The following is a 26,755-nucleotide window of genomic DNA, read 5'->3' on the forward strand; positions in this document are numbered from 1 at the left end:
TCCTCCTTGCCTGGACTGCTTCCGAAAAGCTCTGGCTTCCCTCCTGGCTCTGGGTGGACCAGCTCCAAATCCTCCCAGGGAGTGAGTGCCCTGTCCCAGCAGCAGCCTCTCTCTCTTGCCAGCTTCCTGGCTTTGGAGGCCCTGCCTCTTCCGGCCCAGCTGAGTCCTCTTGCGCTCCATCTCTGCCCCCTGGCTCTTCCTCCAGGTGCAGCCCATGGCCTTGATAGGCCTAGCTGGCCACCTGAACGCCTTCCAGTTCTTTTGGGGATGGGTGAAATCTCATCAGCACAGGGAGTGTGTCCTTTCATTCATTCACAGGTGCCAGGGTGCCATAAGCAGCAGGCGGTGGCTTGTTGGTCTAGGAGTATGATTCTTGCTTTGGGAGCAAAAGGTCCTGGGTTCAATTCCCGGACAAGCCCTGACAGAAGGTCTTGTTGCTGGCAAAATTTGCCCCCTCTGCTTTCTTTCTTTGTTTTCTCCAACAACCTGTTGAGCCACAGCTGCTTTAGCGTCTCAACGAAGTGCCGGGTTACCCTGGTGGCCAACAGAGCCTAGGGGCTAAGGACTGCAGAGGGTGAGCCGGAGTGGCCGCTTTCCCTATGGTGGAAGGAGAATCTTGAGCACGTGGTGCAAGGGCCACTGGGAAGGGTAGGCTGGCCAGCGGCCTCAGCCGCTGGCGGGAGAACCGGCTTGAGGCGACCGCGCAGGGAGTCAGTGGCCTCCTGCACCCATTGGAGCCAATGGGTTGACCTGGTGGCCAAAATGCTTTCTTGACGCCATGTCCCTGGAAATGATGCCCTGTCATGTTATTGATATAAACTGGGACCATATAGAACACGGTTTGCAACCAAGGTCCTGTAGGCGCACCAGATCTTATGTAAAGGGGGTCATGTAAAGTGTCTAAGACCAGGGTATGTGTCACTGATTATGATTATGCTGTCTGCATGTCTGTATCATTTTGTAGTTGAAGTAATGAATATCGGCTGTATGCTGTCTATATTTCAAACTTGTGCTGTGTTACTGGGAGACATCCCAGACAAGTGGGTGTTAGCTCTGCTTAGCCTGCTTGATGGCCCATTAAGGACCATCAGCTACACAACTGTCCCGTCGAGAGAAGGCAGTTACACCCTGTGACTCAGCAGGGTGTGCAGAAACTGGCCCATGTGACTGAAAACTCCATTTTGCTGTAATTTTCCACAGTAAGGACAAAGAAGTGTTCTTACACCTGGAAAACCCTATATAAGGATGATGCCTCATCTCCATCTTGTCTTCAATCTTGCTTCCTACCTCTGGAGGGACTTTGCTACAAACTGAAGCTGTACACAAAGGACTGATGACCCATCCCAGCGGGGGATGTTCTCCAGAGACTTGATTTGAACCTGCAGTTTACGCCATCACTGCTACAAGCCTGAACTAAGAACTTTGCCATCACTGCATGTAATTGATTCCATTTAACCAATTCTAGCTCTCATCTCTATCTTTTTCCTTTCATGAATAAACCTTTAGATTTGAGATTCTAAAGGATTGGCAACAGCGTGATTTGTGGGTAAGGTCTGATGTGTATATTGACCTGGGTCTGGGCCTTGGTCCTTTGGGATGGAGAGAACCTTTTTCTTTTAAAGGGGTGTTGGTTTTCATAACCATTCATCCCCAGGATGGGTGGCACTGGTGGTGATACGGGGAGACTGGAGTGTCCAAGGAAATTGCTTGGTTGACCTGTGGTTAGCCAGTGGGGTGAAACCAAAGTCATTTTTGTCTGGCTGGTTTGGTTTGCCTTAGAGGTGGAAAAACCCCAGCCTAGGGCTGTAACTGCACTGTTTAAGCAATTGGCCCTGAATTGGCACTCTCAGTTGGGTCCCGCCAGAACTGCATCGTCACACGCCCAACGGGGGTTCCTTCTCAGGGAGGCTTAACAGTCCAGCTGGAGCACAGGCTAGGGAGCCTTTCCACTGCGCACCCCAGAGAATGGGAGAGGCTTAAGTGGGGGCCTACGCAGATGGAGGAGCTCCACAGCTCCCCGTAGGCCAGACGCCCACTCGGCAGACCCACACACTCCCGCCCCCAAGACAAGAACCGACCGCCCGCCTCAGACACAAAAGCGCACGCAGACCTGACGCTGCCCACACCCTATCCGCCCAACTCGCAGCGCTAGCCCCCCAAGTGGAGAATGGAGCACCCAGTTCAGACGCAAGGGAGGACTCTTGCAACTTTCTGACTCTTTTCTTCTACCCACTCTTCTCCTCATTGGCGTGGCCTCAACGGATCCCTCCCCAGGAGCCCAAGACACGGGTGCTGCATTCTACCTACCGCTGCCCGATGCCACACGCACAGACACCCTTGCCTGGGCTATCATGGCACTGGAGGAGTGCCGTTTAGAAGTGGTGAACAGTTACAGGAAGGTTGGTTTGGGGCCTAACCTGCTGAGGCCAGACCCCAAACAAGGTGGCTTGTTGGTCTAGGCGTATGATTCTCGCTTCGGGTGCGAGAGGTCCCGGGTTCAAATCACAGACAAGCCCATCCTCCATCTCTCAGTGTTTGTTTCCTGACTTACTTTTGCATTGCTGGGCTCCCTTTTGGAAACTCCTGGGGAAACGCTGCTTTCCTTAGACTTACAAAAGGATTAGCTGGACTGGGGCCTGAGTCTGCTCTTGGGCGCAATAGACCCCGGCTCCAAATTTCATCCAAGCCTCTCTTTGCAGCAGAGCAGGGAGGATTTTTTCATCCTCTTCCTCTCCAACATCCCACAGAGCGAGATCTTCATTTGGTTCCTTGGTCCAGGGGAACAGTTCTCACTGACGGCGGCAGAGAGCAAGGAGGAGACTTTGGAAAGGTGAAGTCAGGCAGAGTCCTTTTTTTCATTTGAGGGCTATTTCTGCCAGTTCTTGCGGCGCTTGGGTTGCTTTCCTTTGCTTTGGTTGCGAAAAAGCTGGGCAATGATGATCACTACAGCTCCAAAGAAACGGTTTGTTGACTTTGGCGAGTCCAAATGTGGCTTCAGTTGGGAGAGGCCCCAGGCTCAGCTCCCAGCCCAGCCCTCACCAAAGGGTCTGTTTGCCACTGTCCCTTTCTTTTCTTCCCCAACTTTGGCCTGGGTTTGTCTCCCCAATCCTGTAGCGTGAGAGTGGCATTAGGGTGTAAATTTGGTTTGCTGCTCCAGGGGTGTGACAGAGCCAGCGTGGAGATGAGCTTGGAAAGCTGAAGAGGGGTGCGGTCCTTTTCAACTTGATGCCTACAGCGGCCTGTTGTTTCTCCCAACTTCCGGGGCGTGCCAAGCCCCTCCTTGGCCAGAGGGGCTTGTTGGCCTAGAGGTAGGATTCTCGCTTAGGGGGCCAGAAATGCCACACGAGCCCTCGCCATGGTTTCTTTGCTGCTCTACGGGGAACTCGGGGGCTCCTCTTTCCCTGAGGGTGCTTTTCCTGCTCTTCTTTCCATTTGCTTAGTCTGACGGCACGGGTCCGCGCACCGCTCCTCCTTGTGGCTCCTCTGGGAAATAGGCCGGCTCAGGATGGCATCCCAACCGGCAGGAACAGCCTGTCAGTTACTCCCCTAGAGCCCCTCGCTCACTCTCAGGAGCTGCCGCTCTCCTCTTTGGGACTCAGCCCTCTGGCTAGGGCACGCGGCGTTTCCCCCCTTCCAGCGTACAGGGCTTCCATTCTCTCTCACTACCACGGTGAGCCCGCTACAGTCGTGCCCCTCAGTGCCCTGTGCCTGGTCTAGGCCATGCCCTCGGTGGCTGGTAGGGGAACTCGGACGGGCCCTGTTCTGCGGGATCCAGTCCAGGGACCCTACGCCTAGCAGTTTCTCCTCCTTGCCTGGACTGCTTCCGAAAAGTCCTGGCTTCCCTCCTGGCTCTGAGTGGACCAGCTCCAAATCCTCCCAGGGAGTGAGTGCCCTGTCCCAGCAGCAGCCTCTCTCTCTTGCCAGCTTCCTGGCTTTGGAGGCCCTGCCTCTTCCGGCCCAGCTGAGTCCGCTTGCGCTCCATCTCTGCCCCCTGGCTCTTCCTCCAGGTGCAGCCCATGGCCTTGTTAGGCCTAGCTGGCCACCTGAACACCTTCCAGTCCTGTTGGGGGTGGGTGAAACTTCATCAGCACAGGGAGTATATACTTTCATTCATTCACATGCGCCAGAGGACCATAAGCAGCAGGCAGTGGCTTGTTGGTCTAGGAGCATGATTCTTGCTTTGGGAGCAAGAGGTCCTGGGTTCAATTCCCGGACAAGCCCTGGCACAAGGTCTTGTTGCTGGCAGAATTTGCCCCCTCTGCCTTCTTTCTTTGTTTTCTCCAATAGCCTGTGGAGCCACAGCTGCCTTAGCATCTCAACGAAGTGCCGGGTTGCCCCGGTGGCCGACAGAGCCTGGGGGCTAAGGGCTGCAGAGGGCGAGCCGGCATGGCTGCTTCTCCCTATCTTGAGCATGTGGCGCACGGGCCACGGGGGTGGGCAGGCAGGGCGAGTGCAGGCTGGATGGCGGCCTCGGCTGCTGGCAGGAGAATCGGCTTGAGGCGGCCGCACAGGGAGTCGGCGGCATGCTCCACCCATTGGAGCCAATGGGTTGACTTGGTGGCCCAAATGCTTTCCTGACGTCATGTCCCTGCAAATGATGCCCAACGGGGGTTCCTACTCCCCCGACCAAGCCACGCAGGGAGGCTTAACCATCCAGATGGAGCACAGGCTGGGGATCTTTTCCACTGGGCACCCCAAGGAGGGGGAGAGGCTTAAGTGGGGGCCTACGTAGATGGAGGCGCTCCACAGCTCCCCGCAGGCCAGACGCCCACTCAGCAGACCCACACGCTCCCGCCCCCAAGACAAGAACCGACCGCCCGCCTCACACACAAAAGTGCACACAGACCTGATGCTGCCCGCACCTTATCCATCCAGCTCTGAGGGCTAGCCCCCCAAGTGGAGAATGGAGCACCCAGCTCAGATTGAAAGGAGGACTCTTGCAACTTTCTGGCTCTTTTCTTCTACTCACTCTTCTCCTCGTTGGCGTGGCCTCAACCGATCCCTCCCCAGGAGCCCAAGACCCGGGCGCTGCATTCTACCCACTGCTGCCCGACGCCACACGCACAGACACCCTTGCCTGGGCTATCGTGGCACTGGAGGAGCGCCGTTTAGAAGTAGTGAACATTTACATGAAGGTTGGTTTTTGGCTGAACCTGCTGAGCCTAGACTCCAACCAAGGTAGCTTGTTGGTCTAGGTGTATGATTCTCACTTTGCGTGTGAGAAGTCCAGAGGTCAAAGCCCAGCTGCCTGTCCTCCATCCCTCAGGGTGTGTTTCCTGACCTACTTTCACCTTTCCAGCCCCTTGCCAGGCTTCCTGGGGAAATGTTGCTTTCCTTAGACTTACGAAATGATTAGCTTTACTGTAGCCTGAATCTGCTCTTGGCACAAGAGACCCCATCTCCAAATTTCAGCCAAGCCTGTCTTTGCAGCAGAGCTGGGAGGGTTTTTTCTTCCTCTTCCTCTCCAACATCCCGGAGACCGAGATCTGCATTTGGTTCCTTGGTCCAGGGGAACGGTTCTCACTGACAACGGCAGAGAGCGAGGAGGAGACCTTGGAAAGACGAAGTCAGGTAGAGTCCTTTTTTTTCATTTGAGGGCTAACTCTGCCAGTTCTTGGGGGGCTTGTGTTGCTTTCCTTTGGTTTGGTTGTGGAAAAGGTGGGCAATGATGATCACTACGGCTCCAAAGAAACGGTTTGTTGACTTTGGCGAGTCCAAGTGTGGCTTCGGGTGGGAGAGGTCCCAGGGTCAGCTCCCGGCCCAGTCCTAATCAAAGGGTCTGTTTGCCACTGTCCCTTTCTTTTCTTCCCCAACTTTGGCCTGGGTTTTTCTCCCCAATCCTGTGGCATGAGAGTGGCATTAGGGTGTAAATTTGGTTTGCTGCTCCAGGGGTGTGACAGAGCCAGCGTGGAGATGAGCTTGGAAAGCTGAAGAGGGGCGCGGTCCTTTTCAACTTGATGCCTACAGCGGCCTGTTGTTTCTCCCAATCTTCCAGGTCGTGCCGAGCCCCTTTTTGGCCAGAGGGGCTTGTTGGCCTAGAGGTAGGATTCTCGCTTAGGGGGCCAGAAATGCCACACGAGCCCTTGCCATGGTTTCTTTGCTGCTCTACAGGGGGCTAGTGTGGGGGCTCCTCTTTCCCTGGGGGTGCTTTTCCTGCTCTTCTTTCCATTTGCTTAGTCTGACGGCACGGGTCCGCGCACCGCTCCTCCTTGTGGCTCCTCTGGGGAATAGGCCGACTCAGGCTGACGCCCCAACCGGTGGGAACACCCTGTCAGTTACTCCACTAGAGCCCCTCTCTCGCTCGCTCGCTCTCAGGAGTTGCCGCTCTCCTCTTTGGGACTCAGCCCTCCGGCTAGGGCATGCGGCGTTTCCCCCCTTCCAGCGTACAGGGCTTCCATTCTCTCTCACTACCACGGTGACCCCACTACCGTCGTGCCCCTCAGTGCCCTGTGCCTGGTCTAGGCCATGCCCTCGGTGGCTGGTAGGGGAACTCGGACAGGCCGAGTTCTGCGGGATCCAGTCCAGGGACCCTATGCCTAGCAGTTTTGGGCTTTCTCCTCTTTGCCTGGACTGCTCCTTCCCTGGACTGCTTCCTAAAAGTCCTGGCTTCCCTCCTGGCTCTGGGTGGACCAGCTCCAAATCCTCCTAGGGAGTGAGTGCCCTGTCCCAGCAGCAGCCTCTCTCTGTTGCCAGCTTCCTGGCTTTAGATATCCTGCCTCTTCCGGCCCAGCTGAATCCGCTTGCACTCCATCTCTGCCCCCTGGTTCTTCCTCCAGGTGTAGCCCGTGGTTTTGACTGTCCCCTCTCTATCAATGCCTATATAATTTTCAGCTGACACCAAGCTGAGAGGGTTTGCTAGTACTTTTAAGGATAAGATTAGAATTCAAAACAACCTTCATCAATTGGAGAATTGATCCGTAATCAACAAGATGTAATGCAATAAAGACAAGTACTACACTTAGGAAGGAATAATCAAATGCACAATGACAAAATGGGGAATAACTAGCTAGGCAATACTACTGCTGAAAAAGATTTGGGGTAATAGTGGATCACAAATTGAATATGAGTCAGCCAAGTCATGCATGCAATTGTGAAAAGACTAATGTTCTGGGGTATATTTATAGCAGTGTCATATGTAAGATTTGACAGGTAATTGCTCCATTCCACATGGCACTGGTGAGCCTTCAGCTGGAGTAGTGTTTCCAGTTCTGGGTGCCACACTTTAAAAAAGATTTGGAAAAATTATAGAGGGTTCAGAATGGAGCAACAAAAATGATAAAAAGTTTAGGAAATCTGACCTCTGAGGATAAAAAAACTGGACTTGAGAGAAGAAGACTGAATGAGGACCTGATAGCAATCTTGAAATATGTTAAGGGCTGCTATCAAGAGAATGGTGATTGATTGCTCTCCATGTCCACTGAAAGTAGTACATAAGGTGACCAGATAGCAAGGGTGAAAATTCGAGACAGGAGATGGGGGGTAATTGGCATCTATATAAGACAAATTCCGAAATCGGGACTGTCCCTATAAAATTGGGACATCTGGTCACCCTAGTAGAACAATTAGTAATAGGCTTAATTTGCAGCAAAGTAGATTTAGGTAGATATTAGAAAAAGCTTTCTAACTATAAGGATAACTATAAGCACAGGAATTGGTTTCTAAGGGAGGTTGCGGAATCCCTCTCATTGGAGGTTTTTCAGAACAAGTCAGTCAAACATCTGTCAGGGATGGTCTAGGTATTTATAATCTTGTCTCAGCAGAGAGGGCTGAACTAGCTGAACTCAAGTCCCTTCTGGCCCTACATTTTTATTATTAGAATTGGCATCATGCAACGTCGTTCACTCAACATTTTCCTTTATAAGACCCTGTTTTCAGTTGCTTATCACTTTGTCAAACTGTAACCATTTGTCTTGACATTTTCTGGGCCAGGTGTCATCTCAGACACTTCAGCTATTTCTGAGAATGAGAGTAGGAAAAAATACATCATTTAGCCCATGTTAAAAAAAAACAACCTTACAACCATTTCATTGAGAAGCTCTTGTGCTTTGGCACAAGGAATTGAAATTTGGTGGGGTTGTCATCTGGTATCAGTGATGTGCTTCTTACCCCTATGAAAATTCATCCAAATTAATCCAATGCATAAGTCTGAAAAATCTTACACATGCTCCATAGAGACTTGTCTGAGTTTTGCATCTAAATTCTCTTAAAGACATTGTCTGCACTGAACATACTCCACACCTTCATAGCTCCTTCATGCTGACTAGACTGTGGTCATACGTCATTCCCTCAGAGAGATTGTGCATGCTCCATCCCAGGGCTGCAGAGGCTGAGAATGACTCTTCCTGCAGTTGCTCCTCTAGAATGAGACAAGGGTCTTGTGGAAAAAATAGGATGTGATCATATAATTAAAGACCACCAATGAAAGAGGGACGGCTCAAGGTTACACAGGCAAGCTGAAATCTGGCATTTCTAAGTTTTGAGTGTTGGACTTTGGAACCTCATATGCTTTTAACATAGTCTGTATGGGTATAATTTATATATACAATAACTTCCTGCAATACAGAGAACTTAACAACTACAGCCTTTATCAAGGAGCCCAGCCTTGATTTGATTGCTTCTGCTATAGAGAGAGCTTTATGCAGTTTTTGCCCTTCTGAGCAATTAAATAGCAGAGACTCCTAATCGCTGAAGTCATACAAAAATAAATAGAATGCTAGAGGATGTTTCTATGTGGTCATAGAAGTTATTTATTACTTTTAATAAATCTAGTTGCACTCAAATGCACTTGGAGGTCTTGATCTCAAACAAGTGTAATCAGAAATAATTCTATTGAAGTCAACGTTGTACTATCATTGACAAAAGAGGTGTGAGCTCAAACTACTGCCCAAAGTCTCTCAATTCTCTTATGTAGAAAGAAATGGTTACATAATTGCTAGGGATCTTTAGCTTCGCAGAAAAACCATTCGGATTGAAGTACGTCATATGTAAGATTCCCCCTCTCATTTACTTCCAGTAAAGCAGCTTCATAAATATCTCAAATGCTTTCACTGTCACTTCTTAGCTTACTCAAAAAAGTGAACTTTTTTTTATTTACCATAATCCAGATTTATGTCTGTTCCCATCACCTATGTCACGGGAAAGGATAATTCTGCACTAGTTTCTGGGTGGAATGCCCAGGTTTGTGTTCTGCAGAGGTCAGTATTTGTTGTGGAGAAAGTAAGGTTGTCACAGGGTGTTGGCATGTCCTCCTGCTCATGCTGGGGATTAGCTTGAGGCCAGTGCCTAGATCCACAGTCTATACACCAGTCTCTGCTCACGCCTATGGCTCCTTTTCTTGACTCAGCCCTGTGTTTCCATCATCTGCATTCCCCTTTTCTAGGGGGTTATCTCTGTCCAACATTCCAGCTGCTTCCCCAGTGCTAAGTGGTGGGGACCCTGGCCTCTACTCTGGGCCACAACTCAGAGACGCTGTAAATAGCAGCCTCCAGCTGCTCCTCTGTAACCTCTGTCAATGCTGCTCTATTTCCCTGGGCCATTTCTTCATGGCCCCAGCACCTTCCTTGTCCTCACCTCAGTGTGCTCAGCTGCTCAGTACCAGAAGCCAGCCACTGCTCTGTCCAAGGTGCTTATAGTTCTCTCAGCCTTCCAGAGATACAGTCTTTGCTCCCTGGGCTCCTAGCAACAACTGACCTACTCTACCCTGCAGCTCCCTTTTATATGGATCTGCTGGGTCCTGACTGGCTGTTCCAAACAGTCCTTTTCGTAGTGGCTGCTCCATTAACCTCTTGCATGCCAGTGTGGAGTGGAAGCCCCATCATAGAGGGTGTGTCTTGCATTTATACTATTTTAGGTATGAGTTATGTGAGAGGTAAAATATGTAGGAGGAAGTGAGATAGTGGTTTGAAAATTAAGGACTTTATAAAGGCCCACTGGTTTGGTAGGATATGTCCCAGATGTTGGTTCCAAAGTGAGTTGTAAGAAGAAGCCTCTTAGAGGAGTGAGTGTGGAGGTTTTCCAGCTGGAAGTGCTTTTATCTGAACATGCTGAAGTTTCCAAGAAAGGTCTATCCAGAGACAGGTCCATTAGGGATGACTGATGTCTGAACTACTGAGAGGGTGGTGGTTGAGAGAACATTGGCCTCCATGGCTTATGAAAAGGAAGACTAATTGGGGTATTGAAATAAGGCTTTCAGGGGCTTGAAGAGGACAGTGGGAACTGCCAGATGATCAGTACTGGAGTTCATTTATTAATTGTAAAAAAGTAAAATGCTAGTGTGTTAATTTATGCTTGGATGGATTGGGATTTCTGCAGTGGGCTTCAGAGGACACCTACCATATCTATTGAGGCAAACTGCTCCTGGAGGATGGGTTCTTCTAAGAAGGGATCGGAGGAAGAGGTGCCCTGAGGTAAAATTTCAAATTTAGAAACTTGGTGGTGGCAGCAGCTAACCAAGACTGAGTAGTAGTAAGAAACGCAGGATTATGATAGTTATCGTGGTCCCTTCTGACCTAAACATTTCTGGCAATGAAAACATTTGATGCAGCCTCATATTCTGCTGCATAGATGGCTTATTTATCAAACGTCAGAACAAGCAGAAACAACCTGCACTGTGGCCTTAAGGTCATGAATCCAAGTCTTTTGTGGACTCCCAGTGAAGAGCAATTCCAAAAACCAGAGACTTTCCGGGGACTTTAAGAGAACAGATAATTAATTAGCCCTCAATCTACCTTATATTGCTCACAGTCTAGACTCTTGACATGACAAAGCAAAGGAGGGAAAGGACAAAGGAGAGTAGAGTGTACGGGGAGACTTTGGCAAACCAGTAAAGTGCTTGAAACCACTATGGCTTATTATTAAAGGAGGCCTAGTCAGAAAACTGTAAATTGATCATTCAGCAATCTCAGCTTGACCAAGGCAGAAGGGGAGTGGGTTTTGGGTGCCACAGAAAGGGCAGCTTGTCCTGATGTCCTTCCTGATAAGAATTGTGTTGAAGTTGCTGATACATTTTAAAAGAGCAAGATGCACCCTTAGGAATGTCTATTGGGGTCTCAAGGCTGCAGACTCTGGAAAAATCCACACCTGGTTAATCAATAATCAGAAGGAGCCTCTTGCTTGCCAATTGGAACTGTTTGCTTGAAAAGTTTTCTTTAAGGGACATGTCATTGTATTACTAACGTATAAATAAGGTGAAAAAGCTTGAGATGGGGGGACTCTTTGGGACTGGTCTCTTCCTCTGGATGCATCTTGTGTTCCCCTCTGCTGTGTCACTCAAAAGCCACACTAAGCTTTGGTAATTATCAAGTGTTGGAGGTGTTTTACTTATCTTGTTGCGGACATGTGTAAGTGCTTTTGACTAAGTAAAGGTTTAATTTTAAGTGAAAGCACTCTTGTGTTGTCCTGTTTGTGCCAGCCCATCTATCGGTCAGACGGCCATGTCTCCCCCGATTTATTTCCTGACACCTCCTTGCACAGAGTAAAAGTTACTAAGAGGTTTGGGTTGAAAGAACCCCAGGTAATAATAGGGTGGGTTCTGAACAGAGTCACATCTGAAAGATTGTGAAGTGACTCCATGGGAAAATGTCTTTTAAAAATAGAACAGATAATTATTTTACCTTGTTGATCTCTGGTAAACTTCAAAGCATGCTGAGTTTTATGATAGATTTAAATGAGGAAAGGGGCAAATAAGTCTCAAGAAAGTATATTTTGGGAGGAGCAGCATGAAGCAAGACCTTTGTGAGAAGGAGCTGATACCTGACCCCTTGATCCTTCTGAGGTTTACTCACTAGCAGCACTAATTAAATTTCTAAGGAAAACTTTATTCCTTCCCTGTGACCTTTATTTCTATGGATATTTTTAAGGGGCTTCCTGAATTTTCTTTTCTTTGGTGTGGGTTAGTGTACTTCTCTTTCCCCCAGTGTTTCTAACCATCAGAAGATTGAAATTCTGAAACATCTTCTCAATAAGAGAAGTGGGGGCAAACAACCTAATTAACTTTAAAAAAGGAACTTGATAAGATGATGTAAGCAATGTCTGAATGAACTCTCCCATGACAGCTAGTTCAGGAGGGTTCAGGAGCAAACTGTATTTACATGAATACACCTACTCTGCATAGGTATCTAGAAGACAGGAGCTGTGTAGCTTCAAGCTATCAACTTTGGCTGGTGTTGGGTTACAAATCATTTTAGTCATACAAAATGAAGATAACATTTCACCACCCCAGCATTCAATATTAAAGGGGAGCAGAACTGTGCTGAGCGTGTCCTCATTGAGGGGTCACCCTCAGCTGAAAAGAACTTGCTAAGCCAGGGGCTCAAATGACAGATCATTGTGAAAGTAAGAGGAGTGGAGACAGATGTCCTAGCCAGGAGGGGTGGACTCTCCATAAGGGTTTCTAGTCCAGTTAAACTTGTTCCTCACCACTACTAAAAGATAGAGCTAAATAGGCTTCATTAGGAGCCTTTTTATTATCAAATGAGAATGGAAATCACTTATGGTGGGACAATGTTTCTGCCTCGCCTGCAAAGAGCTGAAAATCACTGAGACTGATGTGCAGAGGTCACAGCAGAGAGGCAGGTAGCAGCAGAATGTAACTGATAGTTGGCCAGCAAAGGAGTGGCTGGAGAGGGGAATGAACAGCTGGCAAGGCATCCAGGCAGCAAGGAACTGCAGCTGGTGGGGCAGCCAGCAGAGAGGAAGCATGGCTGGCAGAATGGCAGCAGAAAGGAACTGCAGCTGGTGGGGCAGCCAGACAGAGCAAGAGCTCAGATGGCAGAGCAAGCAGGTGCCTTCTTCTCTGGGTGAGAGGTGAACTCACACAGATGAACCTCTGAACTCTGGCTCCTCACTGACCAAGGACAACACTGTGAGTGGGGTGTGCTGAGGGAGCAGAGGAGGACACAGAAAAGGAACTTTTGGTTTTAGAACGTGAGGCAGAAAGCACTGCCCCACGCACTCTGGGGTGGGTGTCCTGCTCAGAGTTTTATAATTATGAATCCTGCTTGTGGCATTTTCCCTAATTAATGTCAGGTGACTTCCCTCCTTTCATTAAAAAATTTTCTACACTCAGACTCTGTGCTTGCAAGTGGGGAAGTATTGCCTCTCAGAGGTGCCCAGGGGTGGTGTGTAATTTCCCCAAGTTACTGGGTGGGGACTCAAGCTGGCTCTGTGGTGTATTGTTAAAAAGAAACCTCTAAATATTGAACCCAGCCCTGGTTGCTGCCCGCTCTACCTGGTAGAAGGGTTACAATTATTCATGGGATAGTAGGGGCCTGAACTCCATGACCAAGGAGGACCTTCCCAGACCTATGTTCTTATGATAATTTCATAGTGAGATACACTTAAACAACAACAAACCATTTGCTTTTCACTATGGATGCTGGATCATGTCCTGGAAAGTGGAGAAAAAGGCTTTGCCCTGAGGTTGCTGCACTGCCCCACAATAGGAATGTTTTGGTTACAGGGCCATCAAACTGAATAGCTGACTACTACAGTGTATATGGGAATAATAGACGTGGTTCACTACTGTCTTCCAAGTTGGCTTTTTCATATTTGCACTGTGGGTGGGCCCCTTGGCCATGCTGTCAAAATTCCTACTCCTCTTTCTCTGCCTCTTATACTTATTCCTTAAGTCAGCAGCAGGCAGCCAGAAGAAAACACTAGGCAGAAACTACAGTGGAGCAGACAGAATGTGTGGCTGTAGGGGGAATACATTTCCTTACTCTAATAATGTTTCTTTTTCAGTGTTGGAAGAAAGTGACTTTTTGGGACTCTTTAACCCTACATGTCAACTTTCCCCTGCCCACACATACTTCAATGTGGAGGAATATAGTCAGGTGTTCCCTCTGTGGTGTACAGGGGGATGCTTCCTGCTGCTTCTCCCACTTGCCACATTATCAGGAATGCTATGTTCTTCCTGCATTTGCACCTTCAGTGAATGGCTCCAGAGGATTTAGCCTGCTTTCAGTTGTTTCTTCATTTTACATTTCTCTGACAGTGGTTCTCATGCCTTGCTGCCACTGTGCTATTGCATTTGGGTTCAGAGTTTGTGTCTATGTATGTGTGTGGGGGGGGGGATTGTTTATTTTTAATGTGTGACTTAAATTAGTGAATCATGTCCTGAATCAATGCAGAAGTAGGGAATACATGTGCTAGCTGCTGAGAGGTCAGTTAGTGAGACTATACTATATGATAATTCAGACTGCTTCTTGTTGTCTTTAAAAACAATGGACACACACAAATGCTTTTTTAAATATTGCAATGAACTGTCATGTGACTGTGTGCCACTGCATTCTGCTGGATTGATTTAGAATTGTTCAGTTGTATGTCATAAACCCCATACACTCTTAACAGATGGTGAAGTCTGTTCTTTAGCTCAAGTGGTATTGGCCTGTGCTTTTGGAGAAGGAATATCATGATTTAATGTCCTCTGCCATCATGAAATCATAAGTGGGCATGGTACATTGTTATTGGCAACCACGGAGTCCCGCATGATCACAGACTATATACAGTACCTTTAAAATACATTATTCTCCATTGTTTGTAATAGTTTCCGTGAAGTAAAATTACTTGCCCTACTCTGTTTAGCCGTGGGTAAAATGTTTTCCCTCCCCTATCCATGCAGAAGAAAGGCGGGGGGGGGGGCGGGGCTGGGTGTTGGCTTCCAGCACTTGTCACATCCCTGATTTAAGTTAAGGAAAGAAAATGACAAAGGACAATTATTCCCTGAAATATTGCTTCTTCAGGCTGAATGGCTTTATTGACCATGCGTAGGCTGCAAATTCTGCCTCTGAAAACCATGCTGCAATCTTCTTTCCATACTTAAGAGTCATCTGCCTCAGCTTTTAAAATCCATTCACTGAGAGCTTTATATAAAGATGCACATTATGATTTCAGTAAAGTTTAATGATATTTGAAATACAGCTGTACCAACATCAGGACACTCCTCTGTGATTTTTATGTTCAGGGTTTCTGGGGAATCTCTCTGAAGAGAACTACCTGCAATATTCATAGCCTTCTTCCTCATCTTCGTCTTAAGCCTCAACCAGAATAGGAGGATTATAGAAATGGAGAAAGAGAAGATCTCTTTAGTTTATTACTCTTTCCTCTGCAGATGGAGGCTTTCTTCTGCTTTTCCATTATGCCATGTCTTAGAAAAGAAAGCATCAGGAATGAGAACTTGCAGCTGTCCCTGCTCAGTTTCCTGGCAGTATATGAGCATATCTGAGCCATGGTAGGGCTGCCTGGTTGATGAGTCCACATGACTGGCTGAGGAAGTCAGCAAACCTACTCTTAAGTTCAACAGCAATAACTGATATCTGGCTGCCCCATGCACTTGCCCACATTTGAGATCTCTCCTGTGCCTCCCTTGCTTCTGGTCTTGATCCAACCCCGATCCTGCCCTGCCTGCTTTCTTTCTGGCTCCTGAATCTGGTACTGGTCACTGGCTTCAGAGCCTGGCTCCTGCTCCAACCACTAGGCATGACTACTCTTGTCCCAATTCATGACAAAAGAAGGATGATCCAGTGGTTATGGTGTTACCTTAGGACTGTGGAGACTTGGGCTGAGTTCCCTGATCTGCCACAGACTTCTTGTGTGACCATGGGCAAATCACTCAGCATTTCAGTGCCTCAGTTCCCATCTATAAGATGGAGATAGCAGCACTGACATATCTCACAGGGGCACTGTAGAACAAAGACATTAAAGATTATGAAGTGCTCAGATTCTATGATAATGGGGACTATATGAGTACCATAGAAATCTAGCCTTCTTGCATTGCACAAATATGTAAGAACACTGAGCTGCAAATGCAAGGCTGTGTCAGAACATCACATCACAATTATTTAGTGTGTTATTTTGACTCTATCTGAAGAGTTCTCTATTACTTCAAGTTTGAATCCACTGGAGTAGAATCTATAACTAAAAAAAAAATTGAGAGGATTTTAAAAAAATCTGTTAAAACTGTTTTTCAGTGGAAAATTTGATGTTTCACTACATGGTTTTTTTTTCATGTACAGTGTCTGCTTTCTTCAGAAGTGGGTGTGTATAAAAACAAATACCCCCAAACCAAACTATTCTTAGCTGAAAACCAAAATATTTTGCTTTGGAAATACTGTGGCAGTGTTTCATGGAAGTTATAGTTCAGGTGCCTTATGTCTCCATTCTCCTCTAAGGGCCAGGCTTCATGTTTAGACTACATCTCCCATGATGCTTCACCAACTTCACCCAGAGGAGAGAGTGTGGTGCATTATGGGTGATGTAGGCCGAACAGGGAGCTTGCCACATGTAGGACAATGAGAGTAGGAAGCATCTGAATTACAAATTCCATGAGGCATCACAGCATTATTCCCAAAGAAAAATATTCTAGGTTATGGCTGAAATATTTCAATATTCAAATTTTGCTAAAATATGTGAATTTTCAGGAGGAAAATGGAAACAAAAATGATCTTTTGATATTTTTATTAAAACTTCCTGGGGAAAAGTACCCGACCAGTTCTACTAAAAATACATGGCCTGGTACTCCCCTGCTTTGAGCCTGTATAATCCTTTACAGCTATGCAAGGGAGTGTCAAAGTTTACAGGATCAGAAAGGTAGCATTTTATACCGGCATGGTACTCATTGTGCACATATGTAAGTGATGACAAAGCCATGAAGAGTTAGGCATATGGGTCTAATATTCAACTTAAAAACTGAAAGTGAGGCACACATAAAATACCCATTTCAGGCATGAAGGGTGTGTGTGATGTGGCATATGGGCTCCAAACTGGCTAGTGGTGGGGAGGAGAGCTGAAAGGAGAAGTCTTAGTTCAGTTCAGGACTTACCATGAAGGAGAGAAGTGCTTTACCTCTCCCTTGATGAGAGAAGGCTGGTTATAGCCAAAGTCTGAGACAGCTTGCTTCTTGGACAACCTGCCCAGTGGATGGGACCAGGGAGCCTGACCAAATGTCTGGCTGCATGAAGATTTCAATCCATGATCAAATCCCCAGTGAAGTGATTAGACAGCACAGTGGAGTGCAGGACGTCGTTGTTGAAAGCAGGTACAATAAAATGCGATGGGCCAGGCATATAGCTAGGCTCACTGACAACTGATGGACTACAGCTGTCACCAAGTGGTACCCCATGGGAACTGAAATGATCACTCAACCAGCCTCCAGAGATGGGAAGAGTATATTGCAAAAAGGCATGGTTACACATCGAGAAGGATAGAAGACATGTTGTGAATGGTGCAATCTATATGAAGCCTGAAGGATCGATCGATCAAGGTGAATACTTCAAAATGGGTGGAGCTCAAGCATGCTGTAGCTGGAGGGCTAAAGTACCACTGCACTGGGCTGCATAACAGCTGTTGAAATGGACCACTGGAGACTCCACAATAACATGAGAAATGCCTGGTTGGTCCATAAGGGGACACCATGGAGGCAGGCTCCATCACAGTCACAATGGACTCTTCAAAAGAGCTCCGGGACAGGTTAAATACTCAGCATCTACAGTTTTAGCCAGATTTTTCAAAATAGCTCATTGCCTAACCTGCTAAGCTGTCTTGAATGGCTTATTTGGGCACCTCATTGGGCACTGAGCTCTTCTGAAAATCTGGCCCTGATTGTGGGTGCACAGCCCTTCTGAAAATTCAGGCCTAAATTATAGATTTAAAGCCAAGATTTTTTAAAAATGGAGACCTAAAGCTAGGCTCTGAAGGCCCACATATAGGCACCTAAATAAGTGGCCTTTAAAAAAATTTTGAGCATGCAGCAACTTCTATTAAACAAATCAGAGGTGAGTCAGCAGAGAATCAGGTTCAAGTATGAGAAATTCAGCACTTAAGAAAATCTTCAAATTCTGTCTCTAAATTTTAACATCATACTTTTTCCTGCCCTGCATGTTTGTTCACCAAGAACAGGTATTCAAGTAGAGATGCGGTTAATGCACCCAGCGCTGCATGTTGTGAACCCAGCTATCTATATGCACATATGAGTTTTGATGTTGCTATTACATTTAGCCCTGGATACATGTCTACTTGTGTCTCTCCATTTGTCTGTCTCCTTTCTCACATCACTGGAGCACTGTCATGGATGGTAGAAACTGTTCAGGAAGGACAGGCAGGGGAGAAAAGGTGGACAAGTTGCATACATACAAGTTGTATGTAAGGGGGCAGTATGATTGCTCAGAGTTCCAGTATGAAACTGGAGAAAAGACTCTTGAGAGTCTCTGAGTTAAGTTTAGAGGTGAGAGCAACAACGGTGATGTCGCAGTGGGTGTCTGCTATAGACCACCAGACCAGGAGGATAAGGTAGGCAAGACTTTCTTGAGACAACTAACAGAAGTTGCCTGGTTCTCATGGGAGAGCAATACAGCAGTGCATAGACAATCCAGGAAGTTTTTGGAGATTGTTGGGGACAACTTCCTGGTGCAAGTGCTGGAGGAACCAACTAGGGGCTGTGCTTCTCTTGACCTGCTGCTCACAAACAGGGAAGAATTTGTAGAGGAAGTAAAAGTGTGTGGCAACCTGGGCAGCAGTGACCATGAGATGGTTGAGTTCAGGATCCTGACAAAAGGAAGAAAGGAGAGCAGCAGAATACGGACCCTGGACTTCAGAAAAGCAGACTTTGACTCCCTCAGAGAATTGATGGGCAGGATCCTTTTAGAGGCTAATATGAGGGGGAAAGTATCAGAGGGGTAGCCGTGTTAGTCTGGATCTGTAAAAGCAGCAAAGAATCCTGTGGCACCTTATAGACTAACAGACGTTTTGGAGCATGAGCTTTTGTGGGTGAATACCTACTTCCTCAGATGCATGAGGGGGAAAGGAGTCCAGGAGAGCTGGTTGTATTTTAAAGAAGCCTTGTTGAGGGCACAGGAACAAACCATCCCGATGTGCAGAAAGAATAGTAAATATGGCAGGTGACCAGCTTGGCTTAACAGAGAAATCTTCAGTGAGTTAAACACAAAAAGGAAGCTTACCAGAAGTGGAAACTTGGACAGATGACTAGGGAAGAGTATAAAAATATTGCTTGAGCATGCAGAGGTGTAATCAGGAAGACCAAAGAACAATTGGAGTTTCAGCTAGCAAGGGATGTGAGGGGTAACAAGAAGGATTTCTACAAGTATGTTAGCACAAGACGAAGGTCCGTGAAAGTGTGGGACCCTTAATGAATGGAGGAGGCAACCTAGTGATAGATGATGTGGAAAAAGCTGAAGTACCACTGCTTTTCTTGTCTCAGTCTTCACAGACAAGGTCAGCTCCCAGGCTGGTGCACTGGGCAGCACAGTATGGTGAGTAGGTGAGCAGCTCTCAGTGGTGGCAGAACAGGTTAAGGACTATTTAGAAAAGTTAGACATACACAAGTCCATGGGGTCAGATGCAAATCATCTGAGGGTGCTGAGGGAGTTGGCTGATGTGATTGTAGAGCCATTGGCCATTATCTTTGAAAACTTGTGGTGATCAGGGGAGGTCCTGGATGATTGGAAAAAGGTAGTTCCCATCTTTAAAAAAGGGAAAAAAAGAGAACCTGGGGAACTACAGGCCAGTTAGCCTCACCTCCAATCTCCAGAACAATCATGGAGCAGGTCCTCCAGGAATCCATTCTGAAGCACTTGGAGGAGAGGAAAGTGATCAGAAACAGTCAACATGGATTCACCAAGGGCAAGTCATGCCTGACTAACCTAATTGCCTTTTATGATGAGATAACTAGCTTTCTGGACATGGGGAAAGTGGTGGATGTGATATACCTTGATTTTAGCAAAGCTTTTGATATAATCTCCCACAGTATTCTTGCCAGCAAGTTAAAGAAGTATGGATTGGATGAATGGACTATAAGATGTATAGAAAGCTGGCTATATTGTTGGGTTGATCAACAGTTCGATGTTTAGTTGGCAGCCAGTATCAAGCGGAGTGCCCCAGGGGTCTGTCCTGGAGCCTGTTTTGTTCAACATCTTCATTAATGATCTGGATGACACTAAGCTAGGGTGAAGAGGTAGGTCTGCTGGAGGGCAGGGATAGGGTCCAGAATGACCTAGACAAATTGGAGGATTGGGACAAAAGAAATCTGATGAGGTTCAACAAGGAAAAGTGCAGAGTCCTGCACTTAGGATGGAAGAATCCCATGAATTGCTACAGGCTGGGAACCGACTGGCTAAGCAGCAGTTCTGCAGAAAAGGACCTGGGGATTTCAGTGGATGCGAAGCTAGATCTGAGTCAATAGTGTGCCCTTTTTCCCAAGAAGGCTAACAACATATTGGGCTGCATTAGTAGGAGCATTGCCAGCAGATTGAGGGAAGTCATTATTCCTCTCTGTTCGACATAGGTGAGGCCACATCTGGAGTATTGCATCCAGTTTTGAGCCCCCCCCCCCACTACAGAAAGGATGTGGACAAATTGGAGAGAGTCTAGTGGAAGGCAACAAAAATGATTAGGGTGCTGGGATACATGACTTAGGAGGAGAGGCTGAGGGAACTGGGCTTGTTTAGTCTGCAGAAGAGAAGAATTAGGGGGTATTTGATAGCAGCCTTCAACTACCTGAAGGGGGGTTCCAAAGAGGATGGAGCTAAGCTGTTCTCAGCGGTGGCAGATGGCCGAACAAGAAACAATGGTCTCAAGTTGCAGTGGGAGAGGTCTAGGTTGGATATTGGGAAACACTATTTCACTAGGAGGGTGGTGAAGCACTGGAATGGGTTAACTAGGGAGGTGGTGGAATCTCCATCCTTGGAGGTTTTTACGGCCTGGCTAGACAAATCCCTGTCTGGGATGATTTAGTTGGTGTTGGTCCTGCTTTGAGCAGGGGGTTGGACTAGATACCTCCTGAGGTCCCTTCCAACCTCAATCTTCTATGATCCTTCTTGAACTATTTTTTCCCTTTCAGTTTCCATTGCTCACTTTTGGTTCTCCATGTCTTTATCTCTCCTGGCTGCTTCTTTGTCCATTTTTCTGGCTGAGTACCCCCCCCCCGCAATTTACCTTCATTCCTCTGTGTATCAGGCAGAGTGGCTTTTTTTGTCCATTGCCTCAGAAATATCAAGGGATCAGCTAGATGCAGTAATATTTCATTAAAATATGGTGACAATAATTGTCCTCACAGGGCCAATATTTTTGCTGACTGACAACCTGTAACAATAAACAGCAGTGATGGGACACAGCAGATCTGTAGACAGAACATACACAAATACGAGAGCTGGCAGCTAAATTGCAAACACAGGCTCCTATAGGTGTTAGTAATATTCAGCAATTATCCTCTTTATCTCACACTAAAGTGGCAGGTGTACAGTAATAGCAACGAGAAATGAAAAACAACCTATAGTGATCCATCTTTCCAGCAAATGCAAAGTTGTTTCCTACACTATATTGAGCAGTGCTTTGTTCAGTTCATTTTTATATTAAACGGTAGGTTTTCCTTTGTATGGGTGCCTTACAATCGAACCTATCTCACCATTAGATTGATAATTTTTGTTTTCTGGTATTCGTGTTAAATTAGAACTGATTGAAATATTTTATTTGAAACTTTTCCTTTGGAAAAATAACCTCATTTGGAAGCTGGAAACTTTCACAAAAATCTTCCTTTAAAAAAAACAAACAGATTTCCACAAAATTTGAATTTTAAAACATTTTTCAAATAAAATTTTGAACATTGGTTTCTGTTTATCCCCATTTTCCTTTACCCCTCTTCTGTTCTGTCCATCTGTCCTCATTTTACCATGGAACACAACAGATGACCTTGGAAAGCTGAAGATAGGTGCGGTCCTTTTCAACTTTAGGCCTACAGAGGCCTGTTGTTTCTCCCCGACTTCCAAAGCATGCCGAGCCCCTCCCTGGCAAGGGAGGTTTGTTGGTCTAGAGATAGGTTTCTCGCGTAGGGTGCAAGAAATCCCAGACAAGCCCTTGCCATGGTTTCTTTGCTGCTCTACTGTAAATTCGGGGGGTGGGGGGGTGGGCTGGGGGCTAGTCTTTCCCTGGGGGTGATTTTCCTGCTGTTCTTTCTATTTGGTTCACGTGATGGCACGGGTCCACTCACCCCTGCTCCTTCCCTGGACTGCTTCCTAAAACTCCTGGCTTCCCTCCTGGCTCCGGGTGGACCAGCTCCAAATCCTCCCAGGGAGTGAGTGCCCTTTCCCAGCAGCAGTAGCAACCTCTGTCTGTTGCCAGCTCCCTGGCTTTAGAGGCCCTGCCCGTTCTGGCCCAGCTGAGTCCGCTTGCACTCCATCTCTGCCCCCTGGCTCTTCCTCCAGGTGCAGCCCGGGATGTTGATAGGCCTAGCTGGCCACCTGAACGCCTTCCAGCCCTGGTGGAGGAAGTGAAATCTCAGCAGCTCAGTGAGCATTTTGTTTGGTTCCCTCTGAGGCACAAGGGCATGTCTCACACCTGGGCTTTGGCTTGTTGGTCTAGGCGTATGATTCTTGCTTTGGGAGTAAGAGGTCCTGGGTTCAAATCCCAGACAAGCCCTAGCAGAAGGTCTCTTTGATGATGCAATTTACCTGGCCTGTGTTTTGCTCCAACTGTGTGTCGAGTCACAGCTGCCTTAGAGTCTGAAGGGAGTGCTGGTTTACCCTGGTTGCGGACAAAGCCTAGGAGCTAGGACTGCAGAGGGCAAGCTGGAGTGGCCGCCTCCATCAGTGTGGGGATGGCCATCTTGAGCACATGGTGCATGGGCAACTGGGGGCATGGTCCAGGGCCAGGGGAGGCTGGGCAGCAATTTTAGCCACTGGCGGGAGAAATGGCTTGAGGTGGGGGCACAGGGAGACAGCCACATCCTCCACCATTGGACCCAATGGGTTGACCTGGTGGCCCAAATTCTTTCCTCACGCCATGTCTCTGCAAATGATGCCCACTGGGGCTTCATGCACCCCAGCACAAGCCATGCAGGGGGGCTTAACACTCCAGCTCTACACCATGCTGGGGAGGCTTTCGTGTGGGAACCCCAACGAAGGGGAGACGCTTACGTGTGGGCCTACGCAGGAGGACTAGCTTGACAGCTCCCTTTAGACCAGACCTCCACTGGGCACAGGCACACGCTCCCACCCCGAAGACAAGAACCCAGCGCACACTTCAGACACAAAAGTGCACAAAGAGCTGGGGGCACCCGCACCCTATCCGGATAGCTCTCAGGGGCAGGACCCCGACTCGACAAGGGAGCACCCCGCTCAGACGGAAAGGGGGACTTTCTGGATCTTTTCTTCTACCCACTCTTCTCCTGACTGGCGTGGGCTCAACCTATCCCTCCCTGGGAGGCAAAGATGCAGGCACTCGATTCTACATTTCGACGACCAACAGCACACACACACAGAGACTGTTGCCTAGGGCATTGTGGTACTGGAGGAGCACCAGTTAGAACTGGTGAAAATTTACAGGAAGGTTGTGTTTTGGCCTAACCTTCTGAGGCCATACAACAGGCTGTACACCAAAAGGTGGTTTGTTGGTCTAGGAGTATGAGTCTTGCTTCAGGTGTGAAAGGTCCTAGTTCAAATCCCAGACAAACCCTACCTGAGGGCATGTTTGCTGTCCTCCCTTTGTGATGTCAGGTTCCTTTATGGCTAGCTTTTGGAAACTCCTGTGAAAGGCTGCTTTCCTTAGAGTTCCAAAAGGGTTAGCTGGACAGGAGCATGAGTCTGTTTTTGGGCGCAAGAGATCACGGGTTTCAATTTCATCCAAACCCTTGCCAAGCCTGTGTTTGCAGCTGACCGTTGTGGGGTTGGTTGGTTGTTTATGTTTGTTTTTTTCCCCCCATTGCTCCCCAACATCCCGTAGAGAGAGATCTGCGTTAGGGTCTGAATTTGGTTCCTTGGTCCAGCTGAACTGTTCTCACTTCTGGCGTGAGAGAGCGAGGAGGAGACCTTGGAAAGGTGAAGTCAGGCACACAGAGTACTTTTTCATTTTAGGGCCAACTCTGCCTGTTCTTGTGGAGCTTGGTTTGGTTTGGTTATAAAAATGATAACAAATGATGTTCGCTATGGCTCTTCTCCAAAGAAACGGTTTGTTGACTCTTGCGAGTCCCAGTGTGGCTTCAGGTGCGAGAGGCCCCGGGGTCAACTCCCGGACAAGCCTTCGCCAAAGGGTCTGCCAGTGTCCCTTTCTTTTTTCCCCCAACTTTTGCCTGTGTTTTTCTCCCCAGTCGAGTGGTATTAGGGTGTAAAAGTGGTTTGTTGCCTTAGGCTAGGTTACCTCTTGACATCCCTTCTAGTCCTATGATTCTATGATTTCCATGGTCTGTTTCCTACTTTTTCATTTTTCTTTATTTACTGTTTTCCTTTCTGCCAATTCAAAAGTTGAAGAAGTTTTGAAAAGTGAAAGTAGCCAATAGAAAAGTGAAGAAAAAAGGAGGGAGGGAAAGATGGAGAAAAAAAACCCATTTGGGATATCCTTCATTCTAGTGCATTTAGGAGGGAAAAGAGGGAAAGGATTTTTTTTTAAATGCTTAATGCATTTAAAAAAAAAATCATTCCATTGCAGAACAAAACTGACTTTGAAATATTTTCCAAAACTGCTTTTCTCTTTTTTGACAAGCTCTAAATTATCCTGTGATTTATTTCATCCCATTTATTGCAAATGACAAATGCTGGTGATGTAATGATTGAAAACCCAGGGATCTAATCCTACCTTCCTGCATGACTGTGATTTATCTAAGAATTGCGTGTCTGCAACAACTGTATTTTTTTACATCATTATTCGTAGTCTGGTTTAATTTAATCAGTTTCTCTCTTTTTGGACGTTAGTTATGTCCTCTATGCAGGACTAACTTCATTACGTAGGGGGTGCTGTTATATACACATGTAATAACACAACCTGGCTTCCATGGGCTCCATCTGTTCACAGGGAATGTTCTGATTTTGATACAGATCATCACTCTACCCTGTCTGCATAGCAACTTCCCCGCTAAAACATCTCATAAATAAAGCAGTGGTGATTTCTTAGCTTTTCAGGTCTGAACCAAGTTTTTAGGCTCTGTAAGAACCACAATATGAGTTTTCAGAGATACAGCTTAAATTAATTTGATCTTATTAAGCAGCATAGCAGGCCAGATCTTTGGGTGGTATACATTGAAATAGCCCCATTGAAGTCAACCACTTATACCAGCTGAGAATGACCTGGACCTCTGTTTTTAAGCCCCCACTGGCCTCTGGGAGCCACATAAAATGTGGCATTTGATTACATGTATATATGTGCCATTGTGAACATTCAAAACAGATGGGGAAAAGGTCAGGGATTCTTTGTTGCTAAGTGTGTTTCTATGACAACTGCAATGTGTATGTTATCAGTGAGCAATCATTTGTTCCAGCAGCAGGATCATTAAAGGGGCAGTCTCTCTCCAAGAACGATGGAAGCACTTGTTTATGGGTTATTTATTTATTTATTTATTTATAAATTAAGGTTTGGCAGGTAGCAATCCCTGTCTCTCAAAAATGACATAGAAGCATCAATGTTCCATTCTCAATCCGTGTATTAAAGCAGTACTGAGCATCAGTCAGCCTATATTGTATGGGGAGTTTGCGAGAGGCTGCAATGGGAGAGGCAATGTGTTTTGTTTATCGGAGGAGAGGACTGGATACTTTGACCCTGCTCCTGCAATGAACGTGGTGTGAGTTGACCCCTGAGCTCATGCAGATCCTCAATGAAATCAGTGGGTCTCTGAGCAAGGGGTCTGCTTGTGTGTAACCCACTGAAGGATTGGGGCCTTTGTGCAGGACTGGGAATAGAGCCAATGTTGGCCAAGTCCATTAACCTCCTGTTGCCTCTCTTCAGATATCTCTGAAATGGGGATAACAATGCTTACATGCTTGTATAAAATATTCTTGAGACCCTCATTTGAAAGATGCTGTAAGTGCAAAGTAAAATTACTACAGCAAATTACCCTTCTCTTCACACGCTGACATAATGGGGCAGATAATCATACTGATGTCAGTTGTTATAGCTCCATTGACTTCACTGGAGTTATGACAATTTACACCCACTGAATATCTACCCGCAAGGTATACAAATCCCAGTGCAAAGATCTTAACTTTTACAGCAGCACATTTGCTCAATCTTTCCATTTACCCCATTTAACTTTTCAAAAACATTTTTAATGGGAAAAGGAAACTGGGAAGGAAGAGATACAGGCTGTCTATACATTGCCAACTGCTTTAATGGCAAAGCATCTGTGTACAGTGAAACACATCTGATTAATATTTCAGATCTATCGTGTGTATATAGAAAAGGTGATCACATCTCACCTGTGTCATCTAGCTTATCATTCAGAGGAATTTTTTGTTGTATGGGTGCCAATTGGCCTTCCCTTGCAGGGCACTGTTTGCCAACGTGAAAACGCCTTGCTGACTTTCCATATGATCTCTAATTGACATCCAGCTCTTTCCACTGGCTGTCGCTCTTGAAAGGAATTTGTCTCCACCTGCACTGATGTGATTGAAAAAGGCAGGCTTCTATTTTTTGATCAAAAGCCAGTCCCCAGAGAAGGATGTGTATGCTGGGACTTACTTAACCTCTGTGAATTGATATCTTCTCTTTGAAATTTGTTGGAAATTAAAATGTCTATGGCACAAAATGACTCTCCCTTTAAAAGGGAATGGGCTCCAGTGCACCTGTGATTGACTCCCTGCTGCCCAGCTGAGCTTAAGGGACAGCACCTGAGCCTTCAAAAGGGGAAACCAGGAGCAGAAGCTGTGATAGAGTGAAGCTGCAGGAGCCTTTTAATTCTTTGTGGTGCCACTGTACTGCAGCTTCCTCTCTGATGTCCTGCTGCTGATTCTTCCTTTATAAGGTCCAGGTGCCTTCCCTTAAG

General features: G+C 46.9%; 3 non-coding genes across 3 annotated transcripts; all 3 read left to right on the forward strand.

The window, feature by feature from the left end:
• The first annotated feature begins 347 nt into the window (after positions 1–347).
• On the forward strand, positions 348–419 carry TRNAP-UGG. The gene has a single exon. It is a non-coding gene; the product is annotated as a tRNA-Pro (tRNA).
• Positions 420–4,149: 3,730 nt separating this feature from the next.
• TRNAP-UGG lies at positions 4,150–4,221 on the forward strand. The gene has a single exon. It is a non-coding gene; the product is annotated as a tRNA-Pro (tRNA).
• An 18,132-nt stretch (positions 4,222–22,353) lies between these two features.
• Positions 22,354–22,425, forward strand: TRNAP-UGG. The gene has a single exon. It is a non-coding gene; the product is annotated as a tRNA-Pro (tRNA).
• Positions 22,426–26,755: the final 4,330 nt, after the last annotated feature.

This window comes from Gopherus evgoodei, chromosome 6 (assembly GCF_007399415.2).
Source record: "Gopherus evgoodei ecotype Sinaloan lineage chromosome 6, rGopEvg1_v1.p, whole genome shotgun sequence".
Taxonomy (NCBI): Eukaryota; Metazoa; Chordata; order Testudines; family Testudinidae; genus Gopherus; species Gopherus evgoodei.